We start from the raw sequence: 11,451 nt of genomic DNA, 5'->3' as shown, positions 1-11,451 counted from the left end.
CGTGGCCTGGGGTGCGCGTCTCCTCCCCGCCCTCCTAGCAACCCGAGGCCTCCGAGGGCGAGGCTCGAACCCGTGACCCCCTCAAGGCGCTCGAGTTTGCAGAGCGAGAGTGGCTTTGCCCGCAGGGATGAATTATCCCCCCCGGAGCCGGACAGGGGAGCACTGTCAACTTGAAAGTGACCGGGGTAATGACGCCCTCAGGCCTAGGAGGAGTGAAAGGCAGATAGATGGGTTCCTCCACCTTGCAAAGGGCTGCTCAGCTAGGATGCAGGATAATGAGCCACTCCCCTGGGGGAACTTAGGTCAGAGTCACATTCCTAGAGGACCTGAGGGAGCTGAACTTGCTCCGGCTGCAATGGAGGAAGCTGCGCCATGCTGCGTTCTGAACCTGTCCGGTGGGGTGGGTAGTGAGGGGTGGGTGTAAACATCTGGGGCCCTGGGACGTCTGTAGTAGTCAGCCACATGTGCCATCATGTACCCGTCCTAGAATTGAAGTCAGGAAAAATATAGCCGTTCCCTTCATCCATGTTTTCATACGTGTTTTATATTTAGTGTAACCAGTGCACCCACGAAGTGTTAATACGTACCTTCCTTACACCAGGTACTGTGTCCAGTGAACATAGCAAGGAGAGAGAGAGCATCTTGGCCTTGTGCAGTATAAATATGGCAGGTAATTTATACAAGATTTCGGGTTCTAATCCTACTCACTGGTTCTTTTCGTTTCCCGCTTCACATTTCTTTTATTCCATGTGCGTTAGCTTTCGGTCACTGTGACAGAAACCCGAGAGGAAACAAAAATCAAGAAAGACATATGTGGGCTCACGGTTTCAGAGGTTTCCATGGTAGTCATTGGGCTCCGTCGATTTGTCTTGAGATGAGGCAAAATATCATAGCATGATTGGAGTAGACCTCCTCAGTCCATAGCAGCTGGGGACCAGACGTGGAAAGGCGTGGGGACAAGATGTGTCTTACCAGGACTAGCTCCCGATGAACGACTTACTTCAATTAGGCTTCACCTTCCACTTCCTACAACCTCCGAATATTGTGATTGGCTGTTGATAAGCTAGGTCCCTCAGGATGTTCCTGTCACCTCTCAGTGATGATGTCTACAGTTTGGCTAAGACTCCGTCAATACACAAATCGCAATGCCATATTACCACAGACTCGTGTTATCACTAATTCTTAATCTGTGAACTGTTCTAAAAAACACGATGGCCTGGTGTGGTGGCGCATGCCTTAGCCTGCTGGCACTCTGAAGGCAGAGCTGAGAGGATTGTTTAAAACCGGCCTGGTCTACATACCTAGTTCTAGTCCCACCTGGGCTAGTGAGTCAGACCCTGTTTCACTCTGTAGTCAGGGAGTAAGGTACTTGCTGCCAGATCTGACAACCGGAGTTCAATCCCTGGAACCCACATGGAGGAAGAAGAGAACAGACTCCCACAATTGTCCTTTGACCTCTCCACGTGCCACGGCGAATGCATGCACTCCTTCCAATCAACTGTTAAAAAAATTCTAAAACACAGCCGGGCGGTGGTGGTGGGCGGTGATGGCACTCGCCTTTAATCCCAGCACTCAGGAGGCAGAGGCAGGTGGATCTCTGTGAGTTCAAGGCCAGCCTGGTCTACAGAGCGAGATCCAGGACAGGCTCCGAAACTACACAGAGAAAGAAACCCTGTCTCAGAAAAACAAACAAACAAATTCTAAAACACAAGAATAAATATAAGCAATGTGACTTTTCCCTAATTCCTCTTGTCTATTGTCTGTGTCTTCCTGGGTTTTAGATCCTGAGTTTCTCACATGCAGGACAAATGCTCTGCTGCTGAATTACATCCCCATTGCTTCTTATTTTGTCATACCTATTTGGTCTTTTTAAAAATTTTTATTCATTTTTTTCCTTTCTCTCTTTTTTATTCATTTTTAAAGGATTTTTTAAATTATAGGTACTTGTGTGAGTATGGAGTGTGTTATGAGCATGTGCAGGTGGACATTGGATCTCGCGGAACTGGAGCTCTAGGCAGTTGTGAGCTACCTGATGTGGGTGCTGGAAACCAAACCTGGGTCCTCTGGAAGAGTGGTCCACACTCTTAACCACTAAGCCACCTTCTCCAGCCCGTTATTATTATTGTTGTCGTGCATGGTTGGGGTGTGGGGTGAGCTTTGTGCATGTGCATACAGATGAGGCTGGATGAGGATGTCCGATCCCTAGGAGCTGGAATGTTGTGAGTCACCTGACCTGAGTGCTTTAACTGAACTTTGGTCCTCTGTAAGAGCAGTGCTGGATCAACCCCTGAGCCATCTCTTCAGCCCTATAAACAGTCTTCCTTAACAGAACATCTTAGTTTATTTCCTGGCCGTGAGATTCCTGAGATATATGACCTTGGTTTTTCAAACAAAAAAATGTTCCCTGAGTGTGATGGTCCACACCTTTAATCCCAGCAGAGGCAGAGACTGGCCAGCCCAGTCTTAATAGCAAGTTCCAGGTCAGCCGAGGTCTCAGTAGACCCTCTTTAAAAAAGAAATTCAGTAAGAAAACCTGCATCTGCCTCTAGAGATAGAATGAAGTTAGGAGGAGGACTAGCCCAGGAAAAGGAAGTGGTGTGGGGGGGGGGGGCGCTGGGGGTGGTCTTACTCACATCATGGGTATTTACTGAGGCCCGGCCTGCAGTGTTGTTGATGCTGGGGCTTTGGGGGCTAGAGACAGGCCAGACAGAGCTCTGCTGAGATGCAGGCATTTGCAATTGGGAGGAAAGAAAGGACAGCCCATAGGCCTTTTTGGATGTAACTTACAAATGCTTTTCCTCGAGAATGAAAGTACATGTCCAGCCCTGGCTAACACTACCCCACCGTAATGAGTTGGCCCAGCCTTAGGAAGTCCTGAATGTCCCCAGTCTGCTCATGTTTTCTTGTTTTGTTTCGAGACAGGGTTTCTCTGTGTAGCTCTGGCTGTCCTGGAACTCATTCTGTAGACCAGGCTGCCCTCGAACTCACAGAGATCCGCCTGGCTCTGCCTCCCGAGTGCTGGGAATAAAGGCGTGCGCCACCACAGCTGGTAGGCTGCTCCTGTTTTCTATAAGAGCAGACCCAATCAGAGAAGCTGATTCTGAAAAATGATTAGGAAAAGAAAGTTTGCATCTATGTTCTTGCCCTTAGTTGATCTTTCTTTCTGTAGACCAGGCTGGCCTTGAACTCACAGAGATTCTCCTGACTATGCCTCCTGAGCACTGCCACTAAAGGCATGCGCCACCATTGCCCAGCTTTGTTTGATCTTTCTAAAATCAGCTTTAGGAGCTAGGGATGAACCCTGTGGAGGAGAGTTTGCTCTTACATGCACAAAACCCTGAGTTTGACCCCCAGTGTCCTAAGGACAGATGTCACTGAGGGTGTTTGTGTGTGCAATGTGTTTGTTTGAGATGGTCTCTATGTAGCTGAGGTTGGCCTCAAATTTACCATCCAACTGCCTCAGCTCCTCAAGATACGTAGATACGGCACAGACTGCACCCAGCTCACATCTCAGATCTTAATCGAGTTCGGTTGCTTCCTGTGTCATGTGCTCGACTGAGTGTGGTTGGTGTTACGCAACCTTGGGACTTCAGTAGGGCTGTTGTTAAGTACGGGCGCCCACACAATCCAATGAGGGAAGAGTGGGCTTCCACAAATGACACGGGAGCCACGTGCAAAAGAATGAAGCTGAATGCCTGCCGCTGCCAGGTATAAATTAAGTTTGTCTAACAACTATAAAAGGCATAAATAATCTAGCTCAAATTACAGACCTCTTCAATAAAGTCCTAGGTACAGAACTTTGAACCTTGAATTAGGCAGTGATTTTTTTGTTTTTAGATTTAAACACAGAAAACAAAAGAAAGAAAGTACTTGTACTTTGTCACAAAGTTTTGTCCTTTAAAGAAGCAGGTTTCAGTATAAAGACTCCCACAAAGTAGGGGAAGTGCTCACAAGTCACGCATCTCTTAAAAGCCCAGAACCTGAAATATCTCAAGTAATGTTACTTAAAATGACAACACAATATAGAAATAGGCAAAAGAAAAAATTGAATAAGCTTTTCTTTACCCAGGTATATATACCTGTAGTCTGAGCACTTGGAAAGTGGAGGCAGGAGGATCAGGAGTTCAAGGTCATCTTTGGCTATGTAACAAGCTTGAGTCCAGCCAGGGTTACATGAGACCTCATCTCAGACCAAAATGGGGGGAGCACATTTTTTTGAAGCTATGTAAATGGTTAGTAAGGATCTGAAAATGTGATTAGTTATTAGAGAGACAAAAACTTAGACTCAGTATCACAAAATGAGATACCATTTCATTCACATTAGCAAGACTCATGACAAAGATAATTAGCCTGGAGAGTTGGTTCAGCAGCAGATAGGAACACTGGCCACTTTGATTCCCAAGGCTACATAAGCATCTGTAACTCCAGTCCCACCATATCTAGCATCCTCTTCTGACCTCAGTGGGCACCAGGCGTGCATGTGGTACACATATATAAAGGCAAAGCATTCATACACATAATAAAATTTAATTAAAAAAATGGGCAATAGCTGGGCGGTGGTGGCGCACACCTTTGATTCCAGCACTCAGAAGGCAGAGCCAGCCGATCTCTGTGAGTTCAAGGCCAGCCTGGTCTACAGAGCAAGATCCAGGACAGCAGGGGTTACACAGAGAAACCTTATCTCGAAAAACTACACACATATATGGATCTATAGTGTTAAACAGAATTACCATGTGACCCAACAAATTCAGTCCTAAGTATGTATTTCAGAGACATTTTGTTGTTTTGAAACTAGAACTCACACTGTAGCCCAGACCAGCCTGGGATTTGCAGTAATCTTCCTCCTACACTTCCTGAGCACTGGGATTACAGATGCCACACCCTGCACTTCAGAGATTAAAAAAAAAAAAGATTGCTTCTACAAAAACCTCGTATGAATGTTCATAGCAGCACTTGTAAAAGTCAGGAAGAAGATAACCTAAATGTCTCCCAAGAAATGAATAGAGTGGCTTCTACTGGAACCCACCTTCCTGCCGCCACTGACAGATCCCTCTGCTCTGCATCAACCTCTCCACCCAGCCGGCTCCTCACATCCTTCTCCAGGGTCTAACCCGGTGGATGTATGGAACTATGGGAGATCACACTGACTGAGGTAGCCCAGTCCCAGAAAGATTAGCATCACAAGTTCTCTATCAGCTGAGGCTTCTAGCTCCAAATCTTCAGATGTGAGTATAATCCACACGCCTCATCAAGGAAACTTCTCTTTGCAATGGATGGAGACCTTTACAGAAAGCCACAACCAACCAAAATGCAGAGCTAAAAAAAAAAAAAAAAAAGCCCAGTTGTCATGGATACATCTATAAAACAACTCCTACACCCAAGACTCGGGGACATTGCGAGTGAGAGGGCAGAAAGACTGTAAGAGCCAGAGGATCGGGGAGGTTGCTGTAGATTGTTTCTCTCGGTAACGTCAGAAGCTACCCATAAAGTCTCACCAACGTGACTGCCCAAACATGAACTGAAAAAGTACAACGATAATAGACATGTGGAAATGGACAGGGGAAAGACCACGAGGCCTCAACCCTACACAGAGGAATGCAGGCAACTAAGGAATGTTGAGTGAGGATGGGAGAAAAAGTCTTCCCTAGGAAGGATCACACCGATGGCCTATCCAATAACAGATGGCTAGCCCTGAAAACGCACATACGAGTAACATTAGACAAACTGACTAGGTTATATTTGGGAATATATATAATATATCATTACATATGTACATATAATGTACACATATTTCTCATTGTTATATTCATATATGTGTATATATATCGTGTGTGTGTATATGTGTGTGTGTGTGCGTGTGTGTGTGTGTGTGTGCGTGTGTGTGTGTGTGTGTGTGTGTGTGTGCGCGTGCGCGCGCACGTGCGCGCGCATACATGTAACAGTGAGGAAAGAGGCCATGAAAGTCGGGCGGTGGTAGCACACCACTTTAATCCCAGCACTTGGGAGGCAGAGGCAGGTGGATCTCTGTGAGTTTGAGGCCAGCCTGGGCTACAGAATGAGTTCCAGGAGAGGCTCCAAAGCTACACAGAGAAACCCTGTCTCGGAAGAAAAAAAAAAAAAAAGCCATGACTTTGAAAGATACCAAGGAGGAGTATATGGGAAGGTTTGAAGGGAAGAAAGAAAAAGGGGCTATGATATAATTATATTACAATATCAAACACTAATAAAAAAGAAATTAATAGATAAAATTGAGTATATCCAACCATGCATGGTGGCTCATGCTTTTAATTCCAGCACTCAGGAGGCAAAAGCAGGCAGATCTCTGTGAGTTCAAGGCCAGCCTAGTCTACAGTGTGAGTTCCAGGTCAGCCAGGGCTACATCTGAAAAAAAAGTGGCATACCTACCTATTAGAATAGTGCTCAGCTACAAAAGGACTGAACTACAGATGCATGGTACACTGTGGATGAAACTTGCAAACTATATTGAAATAGTCTAGATTCAAGCTCCAAATCATATAGTTCTGTTTATAAGTAGTCCTGGGCTAGGCTAAAGTACAGAAACTGGAAGTGGATTGTCGGTTGCCAGAGGCCAGGAGGAAGGAAGGAATGGCAGGGACTACTGCTGAGTAGAAAGTTTCCCTTTGGAGAGATGTAAATATTCAGGAAATGAACCAGTGATGATGCTGAGTTGTACATTTGCTGGGTTTGATCGTGCAGGCCTGTAATCTCAGCTCTTGGGAGGCTGGGGCAGGAGGATTACAAGTTAAGAGCCAGGTGTGTGTGTGTGTGTGTGTGTGTGTGTGTGTGTGTGTGTGTGTGTGTGTGTTTAATACATGTCTGTACATACTGTGTGTGTTTTTATGCTGGTACTCGTATGTATATGTAGAAACCAGAAATCACCCTCAGGAGCTGTCCAGTTTATTTATTTATTTCTTTTTTTTTTTTTTTTAAAGATTTATTTATTTATTATGTATACAATGTTCTGTCTGCATGCATCCCTGCAGGCCAGAAGAGGGAGCCAGATCTCATTACAGATGGTTGTGAGCCACCATGTGGTTGCTGGGAATTGAACTCAGGACCTCTGGAAGAACAGCCAGTGTTCTTAACCTCTGAGCCATCTCTCCAGCCCCCTATTTATTTATTTCAAGGCAGGGTTTCACTATGTAGTCCTGGCTGTCCTGGAACTCACTATGTAGACCAGGCTGCCTCAAACTTACACAGACATGCCTACCTCTGCCTCTCAAGTACTGGGATTAAAAGCGTACGCCACTACCCCAGGCTACTCCACTTTCGTGTTTTTTGTTGTTGTGGTTTTGGTTTGGTTTTGAGACGAGGTCTTTCACTAGGACTAGAGGATTGCCAGTTTGGCTAAGCTAGCAGGCCAGTGAAGCCCCAAGACTCCCCCTGCCTCCATCTCCCCAGTGCTAACAATTACAAGTGCATGCTGCCACATCTAATTGGTTATGTGTGTCCTGGGGACCAAACTTAGGTCCTTACGTTTTCAGAGCAGCTGCTTTACAAACTGAGCTCTCTCTCTACCTCCAAAATAATTGTTTTAAAGGTTAATATTCCGTTTGAGACAGGATCTCACGTAGCCCAGGCTGGCCTTAAACTTGCTATATAGCTGAGGATGACTTTGACTTTCTGATCTTTCTGTCTCCATCTTCCAAGTGTCAGGATTACAGGTACACACACCACCACCCCTGGCCCAGTGGTACACTTTAAAAGATCAAATGTCATGGCATTGGGTTATATCTGCCTAATAATAACAAAGGAATCAGGAGTAAACAGTCAAGACCCGAGGAAAAACAAAAGTAGGTAACAGAACTCTTGTTTGTTCACAGGGCGCACCCCCAAGGCCTCACAAAGACTGTATTTATTTTAGATAAAACAGTTCAGATAGTGTGATTATCTGGTTTCTATGTCAGTTGCTAAGCCCTTTCTTCCCTCCCTTTTCTCGTCTGTCCGTCTCCCATGGGTGGCCCAGCAGCCATTTACGCGCTGTGTGACCTCATTTCCCCAGCCATAGCTGATCGGACCCCAGATGGCAGCCTGCCCCAAGCCTGGCTAGGCTGAGTCTCTCCAGTATTGGGCGTTGCATCTAGGAAGTTCTTTGTTTTCTCCAGGCAACTGGAACCGGGTTGACATAAGCACCACCCACTTAAGAAGCTAGAAAGGTCCATTGCAGGGGTCAAAATGAAACCGATTAGCCAAGGAGCGGGAGGCTGAGTATAGGGCTTCCTCGGCTGAGGTACCGCTTCCTGGCCCTGACCTCTAGGTTCACTTCTGTCCTGGAGAGAATCTGCTTAGGGGCTGGAGAGATGACTCATAGATTAAGAGCACTGGCTGCTCTTCAGAGGACCTGGGTTCAATTCCCAGCACCCGCATGGCGGCTCACAGCTGTCTGTAACTCCAAGATCTGGCATCCTCACACAGACACACATGTAGGCAAGACACCAGTGCACATAAAAGAAAATACTCGCCGGGCGGTGGTGGCGCACGCCTTTAATCCCAGCACTCGGGAGGCAGAGCCAGGCGGATCTCTGTGAGTTCGAGGCCGGCCTGGACTACCAAGTGAGTTCCAGGAAAGGCACTGGCATGCTGAGCAAGCTGCACTCCACTGTTGAATATTTGTTTCTAAACTTAAACAAGAAGTCTTCTAAAACTTGGAATTGCAGAAACATGGTGCTGGCCCTTGTGGCACACATCTGTGACCCTGAAACTTAGGAGATAGAGGCAGGAGGGTTTAGGGGTTCAGGGTCAGCCCTAGCTACATACAAAGTTTGAAGCTATATGAAACCTTGTCTCAAAAACAAACAAAACAAAACAAAACAAAACAAAAAACATGGCTGTGGTGCTAGGATTCAACAGATTGAAAATGTCACCAGCAATATAAGTGTTAGAACAAATGTTTGCATGAATGCAGAAAATTAGAGGAAGTGGGAGGCACAGCCCGAGGCAGCTAATACGAAGTGGCAATAAATATGTTAGCAGTCCATAAAAAGAAATGAGTGTCTATAAAAAGCAGAGCCAGGAGCTCCAAAGAGCTCATCAGTCTGGGATCATTTAGTCAGGAGACCAGCAGTGGCACACCCAGGTGTGCCTTAGGGTGTCGTTTAGTTATAGAGCATGATAAGACTGGCATTCACCACAGTGGTATTCGGTCACGAGGGCCCATCAAATGAGATAATAGTCTCTGTCCGGAAGTATCTCTCACAAAATAGTATCTAAATGTCTAGGCATTTAAAGATACAAGGTTCACTCACTTGGTACCAAGATGTTACATAGATCGTCACTGTGTGACACCAGACTGGTATTCGCGGTGTCGATGTGTATCTGTCTACACACTCAGGACATCTAAACCAAGGATAAGCTGAGAGCAATGGGGCATACTCTACAATTTTGCTGTCTCTTCCCCCCGTGCAGTTGAAATTGAATCTCTGGTGAAACCAACCGACCATGGCTCTTCCGTAATCCTAGTCTTGGTGGGGGTGGGGTGTGGCTCAGGGAGAAGGTGGTGAGTTGGAGGATACCCTGGGCTACATAACAAGATCTGGTCTCAAAGAGACCACAAACAAAACAACTTGAAATGTCTGAGTCTTATTATGCTGACTGTAGATACCTGTGTAGTTGTCCTGAGGTAAATTAATATGACATAATCTACCAGTGCTTAGATATGTATTGTGCACATGTTTGATTTGCATTTTCATAATGAATGGTGACATCATAGGACAGACACACGTGGGGCTTCCTTTCATGTGTACATGGTTGAAACATATGTTCAGATCTTTTGTTCATTTAAAAACCGGGTTGTCTTTTTTGTGATGTAAAAGTTCCCCGTATACTGTAGGCAGCAATCAGCCGTCGGATTTCTAACCTGCCAGTGTCCTCCTGTCTGGTAGGTGGGGAATTACAGATGACTGAAATGGAGAAAATGAAGCCCAGAGAGGGAGCAGCCCAGAGACAAAGGCCGAAGACCACAGAGACTCACCTTGAAAAGGTAGACTGCGGTCCCGCTCAGCCTGCTGCTATTGTGTAAAGTATAGCTGCAAGGGAGGCACGCACGTTCTTGGGTGATGAGCTCTCTGGTTTCCCCTGGGCTTGGGGGGCTTCTAGTGCCAGCACTGGGAAGGCCGAGGCCAAGGCAGGTGTGTGGTGTATGCCTGCAGTTCCAGGAACTTGCAGGCCGAGATTGGGAGTCAAAAGAAAACCTGAATGTAATGGGATTAATTGCCGACTTTTTGACTTAATCTAGCCAACTTCAGGGAAGCGCCTGGAAGCATGTGTGTTCTTTTTTGAGGGAGATAGGGGTTAAAGTCCAGGGTTTGGCAGGCTGGGGAGATGGTTCAGTTGGTAAAGTGCTTGTCTCAAAAAGATGACGTTTTGAGTTCAGATCCCTAGCACTCTTCACTTGTGTGAAGCCAAGCATGGGGCATGTCTGTAACCCCAGCTCTGGGAAGGCAGAGACAGGAGGACCCCTGGAGCTCATCAGCCACTCGAAGCAGCTCAGTGAGAGATCTTGTGTCAAAAAATAAGGAGAGAACTGAAGAGGACCCTCTGGCCTACACACACACATACACACACACACAGACACAGACACACACACACACACACACATGCACGCACACACTTACACATATACACAAACACATACACAAGCACACACAATACACAGAACCTAGGACTTTGTGCACTCACACATGCTAGGCAAACACTCAGTCAACTGGGTGAGGAGCATGTATACTGAGCCAGTGTCCTACAGGCCCATTGACACCACCCCACCTCCCCCTTTTTCCTTCCCAAGCATTTGCATTTCCCAGCTTCCTTCTGGAAACGGCAGCGAAACAGGGACTTCAAGAGCTAGACTGCTGGAAACCAAGGGCTGTGCAGGAAGCCACAGGAGGTGGAGGCCCTAGAGCCGAACTGCTTGGGCTCTTTCTTGTACTGGACAACCTCAAACTTAGTGGAAGATTTGAATAAAAAAAACAAAACAAGACTGTCAGAGGTGTACCTCTGTCGTGGTTCATCTCCTTAGAAAACCCATTTGTTTTTGATCTGAAGACAAATAGAAATAGAGACTGTTAATCTTTTTAGCCCTTCAGTCATTGTTATCTGAGTAAATAGCCTCTAGCAGCCCTGAACTCAACACACTGGTAATTCAGGCCTCTTTGGCTCTTAAGAGCAGTTTCTGTTTGCAAAGCATTATGGGAGTGATACCCAGTGTAGACAGAATTTTCTGTCCTGCCAGCCCACTCCCAAATGACCATATAGAGACATATTAACTATAAATGCTCGGCTGCTAGCTTAAGCTTGTTATTAACTAGTTCTTATAACTTAAATTAACCCATATTTCTTATCTGCGCTCTGCCATGTGGTGGTACCTTTTGTCAACAAGTTCATCTTGCTTCTTCTCTTTATCTCGAGTCTCCCGAGACTCTGCCCTCTTCTTCC

The 11,451-nt window shown here is 46.2% G+C and overlaps 1 protein-coding gene across 2 annotated transcripts in view; it reads left to right on the top strand.

Annotated features, from left to right (window-relative positions):
• The window catches only part of Ift81 (intraflagellar transport 81), a 155,747-nt gene that overhangs the window by 546 nt on the left and 143,750 nt on the right, over positions 1-11,451 (top strand). Inside the window, exons 1-3 of one of the 2 annotated variants that reach the window (XM_059249698.1) lie at positions 24-185; positions 602-670; positions 9,903-10,000. The gene's annotated coding sequence lies outside the window, so the exon portion shown is untranslated. Of the gene's footprint in view, positions 1-23; positions 186-601; positions 671-9,902; positions 10,001-11,451 lie in introns of those variants that run through there. The other variant, XM_059249699.1, reaches the window with a different exon arrangement.

Source organism: Peromyscus eremicus, chromosome 23 (assembly GCF_949786415.1).
Source record: "Peromyscus eremicus chromosome 23, PerEre_H2_v1, whole genome shotgun sequence".
Taxonomy (NCBI): Eukaryota; Metazoa; Chordata; class Mammalia; order Rodentia; family Cricetidae; genus Peromyscus; species Peromyscus eremicus.
This window is presented reverse-complemented; position numbering and strand designations above follow the sequence as displayed.